This window comes from Thermobia domestica, unplaced genomic scaffold (assembly GCF_964235325.1).
Source record: "Thermobia domestica unplaced genomic scaffold, izTheDome1.hap1.1 HAP1_SCAFFOLD_424, whole genome shotgun sequence".
NCBI classification, from domain to species: Eukaryota; Metazoa; Arthropoda; class Insecta; order Zygentoma; family Lepismatidae; genus Thermobia; species Thermobia domestica.
In genome coordinates, this window is record NW_027656134.1 from 148,323 (window position 1) to 158,321 (window position 9,999).

Genomic DNA, 9,999 nt, shown 5'->3' on the forward strand with positions numbered 1-9,999 from the left:
AATGAATCCTATTCTCTCTTATGTTGATTTATCCTCCTGTATTTGGACAACCCTACGAAAAAATCTCGAAGTTGGCCTTTTTTCGATATAAACCGTTCTTGACTTCACTCACGTGTTACTAAATACGGAAGTTAGCATCACTCATTAGTCAAGCTCTTTAATACAACGCTAAGAACGACTCTGCATAAGGCCCATAGTTCTTAGTGTTTCAAAAAGTCCCTGACAGATGACTACTGCTGTCTGCGAAGGTCCCGTTTTTATGAAATCATTAGAAGTTGAGAAAATCCTTCAAAACAAATATTCTTTTTTTAACTAAGTCGTATAGTCGAGACTCTACTGCAGTGGTCACCAAACTTATGAAGCTTTTGAGCAACCCTACCATTATTAAATCCTACTGTGAGCTACCAACTTTTTTTTTTTTAAATCTAACATTTGTTTATTGCCTACAAACTTACATTTGAACCAGAGCCAACCGGAGCGTTAACGCGATCTACCGAAAATGTCCCCGCGAGCTAGAGTAGCTCGCGATCGACAGTTTGGCGATCATTGTTCTACTGTATTAAGGACTTACCTTTAATTACGTTGCTAGAACTTCTTACTGAACAGTTTCAATCATTCTTGCTGTGGTTTCCTTCAACGTGATTGGGTCACTCACGTGCATATCAATTGACCTCTTATGAAAACATCTTGCATCTCTTCTGGTACAAGAGTGGTAACACTGGATTTGATTTTGAGTTTAGCGTCCTTTCAGCAGCGAGTCTATATGAGAAGTGGATCTACTGCTTAACATGGGATTCGAATGACATGCTCTTCCGTCGGAAATCGAACCCGGGTCTCCCACTCCAAAGACACGTATGCTAACTGCTTAGCGAAGAGGGAGCTGCTGATAACATTTGAAATAAACAATTTTGACGACTTCGTTCTTTTTATTTCTGTTTAATTATTTTACTTTCCAACCAGCCACCAGCCACATGCGATGTGAGTCTAGACGGCAAATCCTTACACACTGTTTCAAAAAGAATACACGTATTACGAAGAATTATTTTGTCCAAACTATGATCGCTGCGCCTCGGCTCGGCTATTGGAGAAACGAATACATAGTCTAGTTTATATTAATAGCCACTAGATGTCAGTTGTCTTCTGTTTTGCTTGGTAACCGTCATGTGTTTAAAATGACTACTCCGCAGCAGAAATCATTTTGTGTTCTCGAGTTTGCGAAGTGCAATTCCGTAATTGTAGTGCAAAGACGTTTCAGGTTGAGGTACCAAATTGATCCTCCGAATGGGTGGAACATTCGCAGATGGTATCGCCAGTTTGTAGGTACAGAATGTGTATGTACAGGAAAGAGTCCTGGTCGCCCTCGTGTTCCAGAAGAAAATGTTGCACGAATTCAAACTGCTTTCTAACGTAGTCCTTCAAAATCAACTTGTCGTGCCAGTCAGGAGTTACAAGTGCCGACAATAATAGTTTGGCGTGTTTTGAGACGTCGGTTGGTTATGAAGCCGTACAAGTAACAGCTGTTACAAGCTCTGCGTCCTGATGACAAACGCAAACGTGTGGCATTTTGTAACGAGATTCTGGATGCTATTGACAATGATAACACTTTTGCACAACCCATCGTGTTCAGTGATGAAGCGACTTTCCGTGTTAGTGGTCAGATAAACAAACAAAATGTTCCAATTTGGGACCTACAGAACCCACATGCAGAACATGTACGAGATTCGGCCAAAGTCAATGTGTTTTGTGCGATATCCCGATCATCTGTTTACAGCCCATTCTTCTTTAATGGAAACACGGTTAACAGTCAGCAGTATCTCGCTATGGTACAAAACTGGTTGTTTCTGAGACTGCACGAAGACAACTTCATTTTTCAACAAGATGGGGCACCCCCTCATTGGAGTCGCCAAGTGCGTGAATATCTGAATGAAACTCTATCGAACCGTTGGATTGGTCGTCAAGGAGCTGGCGACTTAGCATGTCTCAGCTGGCCTCCACGGTCACCGAATTTTGCACCTTGTGACTTCTTCCTATGGAGTTTCGTTAAAGACAACGTTTATGTACCACCATTCCCACAGTTCCTGGAAGAGTTGAAGATCCGGATCCGTACTGCCATAACATCAGTGACACAGGACAATGCCCGAGTATGGGAGGAATGTGGATATCGATGTGATATTGTTCGTGTCGCTGATGGAGGACATATTGAACATCTGTAATTTGAACTTTGAATTATAATTTGAACTTGAGAGGTTCGTAAATATATGTGTAAGATTTCATATTCGTATGTCTTAAAGTTTAATAAATATATGCATTCGAAATACGTATATTCTTTTTGAAACAGGGTGTGTTTTATAATTTCTAAGATATAAAAGAGTGAAAAGTTTATTTTTTCACACTGTGCATCATTGACTTCGAACTACAGTGGAATTGCTGTGATATAAAATAAGTTATTTCTAGAATTATTATATAAAATTATTTATTCTACTTCACCTGCTTTTCAATAATGTTGGACCTATGACAACGAAATATAACGAGTTTTATTGATATTTTTGTTTTGGAAACTACAGCAAGTAATATCTTAACGTCCAATAAGTTATCTACCCAAACAGGAAAGGAGGAGCGGAGCGTAATGACGTCTGAGACACAAGCCAAGGCCACTGTGAGGAACCCTGCTGCGCAGTTTGAGGTTAGTCGGAGCAACGCAGTAGCCATGAGCAGAATGTGTTAAGCCGCTTACCGAGTGTTTGTGTGACGCCGTGAACAATGGATATGCAGAAATTGGAGCACCGCTCGGTTATCAAGTTTCTCAATAAAGAAGAAAAGGGACCAAAGGAGATCCACTAGCGACCTGAGCGAGACGTGAAGAAACACCTGCGGGGACAACGTTTTTCGTCGGAAAATGAGGTCCAACAGGCTGTTTCCCAGTGGTTTGCAGGCCTACAAAGATTATTTTTTTCTCTAGGATTTCTTCGGTGCCCACAAAGTGTCGACGGTGCACAGATTTCCATGGGAACTACATCGAAAAACAGTGATGAAAAAACAGGTAAGCCTATCTACATTCCTTCTTGTATTGGACGCCCCTCGTATATTGAAATACAAAAAGTGAAGACACCAGCGGCTGGGATAGTGTGATGCTTAACGCACTTGTGCCATCAGCCGAGTTCGATCCCAAGCCTAGCTCATATTTTTCACTCTGAATTTCAACGTAATTTCACTTACAGTGAATTAGATATTTAAAAATATCCGTATTTAGTCTCACTTCTATTTATTTTTTTAAATGGTTTCCTTAACGTGTTTAAATACCTTATATTTTGAGTAAAGAAAACAACTTGAGCACGACATTTGAATGTTTCATAGAAATAAACAGTTTCTTATTACAATTAATAAATAACAATTCATATACTTATTAAAGCTTATTTTATTATCCAAATTGTGCATCTTTGTAATAATAATAATAATTAAGCAGTGACTGCTCATAAAAGGCAGAAACAATTCATATTATTGCACATTTCCACTTTGACTTTCTACATGCTATTTTTTCTTTCTTTTACGTAATAATGAGATCAAGACGAGAAACAACATAATGCCAGTGCGCAGGGACAACACTGACAAAGGCATTTTTGATGAGATTCGCGCTTCGAGGATACTGTGTGCAGCTTGATGTGACTAGAATCCGCTTGTAAAAGGGCCTGAAAAATAGATGTATTATTATGAGTATGACATTCATACTAAAATTGTGATGTTTTTTAAACCATGAAGTTTTCTGGCTGGTCAGGTGACACACGTTCAACCAAGTCCTCGCATCAACTTCTGGCACAATTCGTCGCTGCGGCTTCGAAAACCGCAAGTGCAAAATTCAAAATTTTATAGAAGAAATAAAAAACGAATTCATTGTTTTTTAGGCAGAGAAAGAAATGCAGCTGTTAGGCGCGCATTAGTATTACCATTTTAACATGATATCAGCCGTGTGTCTTTGAGAACATTTAGCAAAAAAGGATAGGGGCAATTTGACCGCAATATCACATAGCGGGTTTTGCTTTATGACAAAATTATCTCTTAAATGAATGTTATCACATAGGGGACTTTGTAGTTATATGTTCTACACCAAACTGCTTCTATATCTGTAAAAACAGCATTTTGAGCAAAAACTGCACATAGCGATTTTTGAAGGCGCAGCGACGAATTATTTCTCGCTTATATGACTCAACAGTTTGTTACCTGAGGATTTAAGTAAAAACATAAAAGAACACTCCCTACCTAAAGGGGGTGTAAGCATCACGGTCCAGTCGCTTTTATCACCCCAGTTTTCTGATATTCATTTGACAGAATCTAGGTACACTAAGTCAAACGAAATAGATTTATGTAAGTATCAGTGCCCGAGTTTGAATCTTGATGCACGCATTTCCCATAGTAATAATGGGTCGATGCATAAGTTTGTGCGGTTCTTATATTTTATTTTTATTCTGCTGTTCTGTTAATTCAAATAAAAATATAACATAGACATAACATTAACATATTCTACGAGTGTAACAATACATTGCATACATTTTAGTGTCACTCAAATTAACTCACAAATAGTTAGTGATGTATTCACCTCTATTATCTATGACCTTCTGCCAACGTTCAGGTAGCAGTTCAATGCCTCGCCTGTAGAACCGTTTTGGTTTTGACTGGAAGAAGTCTGTTAGCCATTGGTCAAGAGAAGCTTTCCTGTGCTGTTCTTTCAGCAATTGCTTCATTTCCGTGCACAAATTGTTTTCGCAGCTTCTGCTACACTGGATCCTCGGTTAAAACTCGAAGATTACAATGTGACGGAAATGATCATTTTTCTCAACTGGACATTCCATATTAGTTTGTCTGAAATATATACAATAATACGTTCACAATCAAGAAAACCTGTGTTTCACAACACACAAACTCCAAACTCCGGTAAAACAACGGAATAACGATAAACACTCGCTTCACGCCGCATTGTTGCCAACCCAAAAGTAAACCGCACGAACTTATGCATCGGCCCAATACTATATGTGCAAGTGAAATTTTCACATTACTTTTCTATTATATTTGGTGCTCGAAATGTGGTGTTTGTATCTGGAAACCTATTCATTCTATAAAATCAATACGGAACGTGTTGAAAGAACCACATAAATTTTGTTCATGGTCCCTTTATTTGGATTTTCCCAGGTCATCTTTATACTCACATTTTGTTCACATTATAAAATTATGTTCATTCACTGGGAAAGTTTTGGTGTAGGAAATTTCGTTTTACGATAAGAACAGTTTTACATATAAGATCATGTAAATTGGCAATTCGTCGCTGTCAAAGAAACAACTTTCTTCCGAAACGTAGCAGATGATACTTGAGAAAATCTGTAACCAGGAAACACACAGGTGAATGCTAGAACTACAACTATGTTCTACTTGTATATACAAGGCACGTCCACAAAATAAGTGTACGAGGGGCCTCGCGGGCAGAGGGAATTTGTTATTGCTATGTTGGTCACACTGCCATTCCTACCCTTCCAGCGAGCCCAATCACGCGTCAGCATGATCAATACCATGGCCACAGTAATGTCTCCTGTGAAAGATGGCGTTAAAATCTGCCACCAAGTGCGAGGTTCGCAGTGTTATCCATTATCTCGTTATGAAGAGAAAATCTTCATCTGAAGTTTTAACGAGATCATATCAGTTTATGGCGAAGGAATTATGAATCGTACGAGTGTGTTTAAGTGGTGTCCTGAATTTAAAAACGGTCGTAGTGATGTGCACGATGTGCAAAGTAGTGGAAGACCGTCGATTTTGACTGATGGGCTCATTCTCCTGACCTGGCGCCTTCAGACGATCATCTGTTCACCACCTTGAAGATGCACATTGGTGTGAAAAAATTTTGAACTGACGAGGAAATGAAGAATTGGGCAAAAGAAGTGGCGGCAGACTTCTTTGACCAAGGCATAAAAAAATTAATCCATCGTCTCATTAAGTGCATGGAGAGGGATGGCGACTACTTGAAAAAATAGTTCACATATGTACTGATGTAACGATGTAAAAGTTTTTTTAAATAAATCTTTTGAAACCTACAAAAATCTGTACACTTATTTTATTGACGTGCCTCGTATACCACAAAACTATGATTAATCAAAGGTTTCGACATTAGTATTTTCATGACTGCACAACAGCACTCAATTTCAAAACACTTCTGACCCCTTAAACGCACACAAGAAAAATGAAACATTAAAAAGCATGGGGAGGAGCCTATGGCAACTAACTTCACCACATGACTTATTTCTAACCAAGGATTATAGTTTCTTAATTCAATCATTAAAAATGCTATTACTTACAAGAAATGACTAGACTGGTATTTTGGAGGACTTTGGTCTGACACCTGTAGAACATCGTGGTCTGCTCGACTTTGTTCGAGACCCTCGAGGTCTTACAGCATTTGTCACTCGATCTGCTGTATAGGATAAATACACGTTCGACAAATTGGGCTCAAACAGCTGGAAAAAAGATAAAAGAAATACTTTTAATATGGGATATATATACCAGTAAATATTTTAAAAGTAATATTACTGGTCCAAGATAAATAAATTTAATAATAAAAAACAAGGCTTACTTCCATTTGCATATTATTTTAAATTCCTTTCTTATTTCTGCTTTTTACGATAAAATAGTTGATTGAAGATCTATCAAAATTATATTCTCAACACAAGATTAACCCCTTCTACACGAGGCCCTAATTGATTAGTCTGGAACCAAATACCAGATTTTAAACATCATCAGAACGGACATTTTTAATGTAAATTTACGCCCTCTTTTACATAGTTAGTACAATAAATATGGCAAAGGGATATTAAGATGTCCGTTAATACCAGGTGCTGAGAGAGAGACTCGCCTCGAAATATCAAACAAAAGCAAAAGTGGATTCTTAGAGAACTCGTGACGTATGCAGGTACGTCACCGGTATTATCTGGCAAACATCGTGACGTACGCACCTACGTCACTGGTACGGAAGGTGTTCATGACGTACATGGTACGTCACTGGTATAAGCTGGCGCAAGCATAATGACGTAAGAACGTACGTTACTGGTATTAGCTGGCTCAAGCAATGACATACATACGTACGTCACTGGTACGGTACGGGTTGATGATATACGCAGGTACGTCACTGGTATTAGCTGGTTGAAGAATCATGACGTACGCCACTGGTACGGAAAGAGTTAAAGATATTTACAAGTCGTGTTTTAGAAGGAACTCAAAGAAATGTTGCACGAAGGTTCGCCAACTATTGAGGAAACTGACAGTGTTTATTGAAATTGTTTTCACCCTATAAATAAAATATCGCATTAGGTGAGCATCTCTTTTTTTTTCTTTCTTTCTTAATTCAACAGTATGCAACAATTACGAACCCTGATTTAAAATCAAACAATTTAAATTTCAATATCATGTTCAGACAAGATTAGTTACACTTAATTTGGCCACATATCTGTAGAACTATATACAGGGTGTCTACTAAAATTCCAAAATGAAATTTCATGATTTTTTCGTTATCTTTTCTTTACCTAACCATAAAATTTAGTAACATTCTCAAGAATGAGTTTGGGTGCGAATGGGGCCGCATTTTCATGCATGCGATACAAGCGTGCTTTCCTTGCGATTTGGTAGGGTCTAAAGCCGACTGTAGACATTTTTGGTGGTGAATTTTGACGTTTTATAGAACATTTTCCAATCTATACTTATATTTGTACGATAACAAAAATCGTGACCCAAAAGCTAAATTTCGTGACGACTTCTTGACTTTCATGACCGTTTTCTTATTTCATGATTTTCGAGACTTTCGTGACCGATAGACACCCTGTAGATATAGTCATGTCTTAATTACTCTGCAAATCGATCACTGGTATAATTTGAACATTTATGGAACTAGTATGCCATTGTTAATAGGTTTCACTGTAAGTCCTGAACATGAAGCTACTTAGTATCATATCTAGATTATATATTTTTCTGCCTATTACAAGTGAAATTAAATATTTTATTGCTTTATTACTTTTATCATTATTAAAGCAAGTGATAGCGAACTTTTAACATTTGACACAATATGTACTTGTGTCTGTATTTCACTTTTTTTTTTTTTTTTTTTTTGGTGAAAATTATTAAATTTAGATTAAGCTTGGCGTGTTTTGTTTAAGACTCCACAATCAAACAAATTGCTTAGAACTGAAAATCAGTCAAGCCTAGGGAATGAATTTACCTCATTCATTAGTTAATTAATGGTATTAGACGGCAAGGCTAAGGGAGACGGTTATGATGGGATGAATAATGGCGGAATGAAGAAAATGGGAGCGCCTTGAGAAAAATCCGAGTACAAGGTGCTGATCCACTACAGAGCCCATTTAGTGGACGTGGGATCGAACTAGGGACCCCAGGAGTCAGAGGTAAGCACTCTATTATTATTTGTTCGCTTCTGTTATGTGCGGTTGCTACTCATTATTATAAAAGGACTGTTCAGTTTATAGTAAGTTGTAATTTACATACGATACTTGTATGTGATTGCTTGGTGAAATCATGTCACCATTAAAGCGAACCATAGAAATACCCATGGTTCAAATGAAAAACAGATAGTTCTGTTTACTAAATAACAGGAAAGGATAAAGCTCATGAAGGAAAGACTAACTTAGAAGCGATGTGATAGATACGTTTTCTTTGCTGTCATACCTGTCTATGTTAAATTTGATGTAAATTAAGGGAAATACAAACTGTACGAAGTACTAGTCTGATTATTTCGAGGATTTATTTATTATAGTATTAAAATATTTGGCCAAATGTTCACTGTGGATAATTGATAACACTCCAAAAGTTGTTTTTTCTCCCTTAACTTTAGCCCGTTTCTTAACTACCTAATTAATTTATGATTTATCGAACATAGCCAGAAGGCTAAGGTCACCAACATTGGTGATATTGATGGAAGTTGACCAAAATCTACACAACAGACACCATCCCAATATTTATCTAGAAGGACTAAAGAAAGATATGCAAAAATCTGGCTGTGGGATTCGAACCCGGGAATTTCCTATTGCTAGTTAAGAATGCTGGGGGGAACACCGTAGTTTAGTGGTTAGAGCGTTGGATTGATGTCTGCGTGGTCCCGGATTCGATTCCCGGCCGGTGCTTCCCAATTTTTGGCGTCCACCCATCGTCGTGAGGCAAACTGGGGAGTATCGTGAATAAAAGAAAAAAAGCTCCTGATACGCTTGTTAGAGGCGGGGTAACGCAGCATGTTGTCTACGTGTTAGTCGCTAGGCTGGACGTAGTTTAGACGGTCGCTAACAGATGGCGTTGGAGCGGCTCAGGCCCACAAAAAGGGTTGTTACGCTAAGTGGTTGGTTGGTTAGTTAAGGCGGATCACTGGGTGTTCGCAGTGCTATGCTAAACGCTGCTTAAATAGTGTAGTGTTGTCAGATATTGTCGAATGTTTACTGAAGCCAGATAATAAAGGAAGTAATCATGGAATTCTGCTTGGATATTTACTAGAAATTAGTTTTCGAACCTTACCACAATTCCGCTTCTCGAACTGCAACGTTAGAATCCAGGAAATTTCTTATTGTGACTACTACAGTGAACTTACAAATTTGACAGCAACGCATTATGGCGTTCTGCGCAAGTTTCGTCTCAAAAAGCTATTTCCTTAAATGTAAATTAATATTTAAATAAAATATGAAACATAACACGAAAAACGATCAAACAATATATCTATTTCGTAATAAGATCATTACTTTAAAATACTTTACACATACAAATAAACATTTCGTAAAACAGAGCACTTGTAAGATCCTGATGCAAGTGCCATCTTGTGTGCTCATTGTGAAACGAAACAAATATTTTCTTTTATTTGTTACATTTTTCGATATCAGATGAGAAAGCCAAATGAATCAATGTCTTGTGCTGTAGCTGAAACATTACTCTATCTTATAGTACAATAATTATAATATGTAACGTTTCATTGCG

At 37.8% G+C, this 9,999-nt stretch overlaps 1 long non-coding RNA gene across 1 annotated transcript; it reads right to left on the reverse strand.

The window, feature by feature from the left end:
• Nucleotides 1-3,397: 3,397 nt before the first annotated feature.
• LOC145676846 (uncharacterized) lies at nt 3,398-6,494 on the reverse strand (the record flags this gene model as incomplete). The annotated part of the gene is given in 2 exon segments (XR_014129485.1): nt 3,398-3,686; nt 6,336-6,494. It is a non-coding gene; the product is annotated as an uncharacterized LOC145676846 (long non-coding RNA).
• Nucleotides 6,495-9,999: the final 3,505 nt, after the last annotated feature.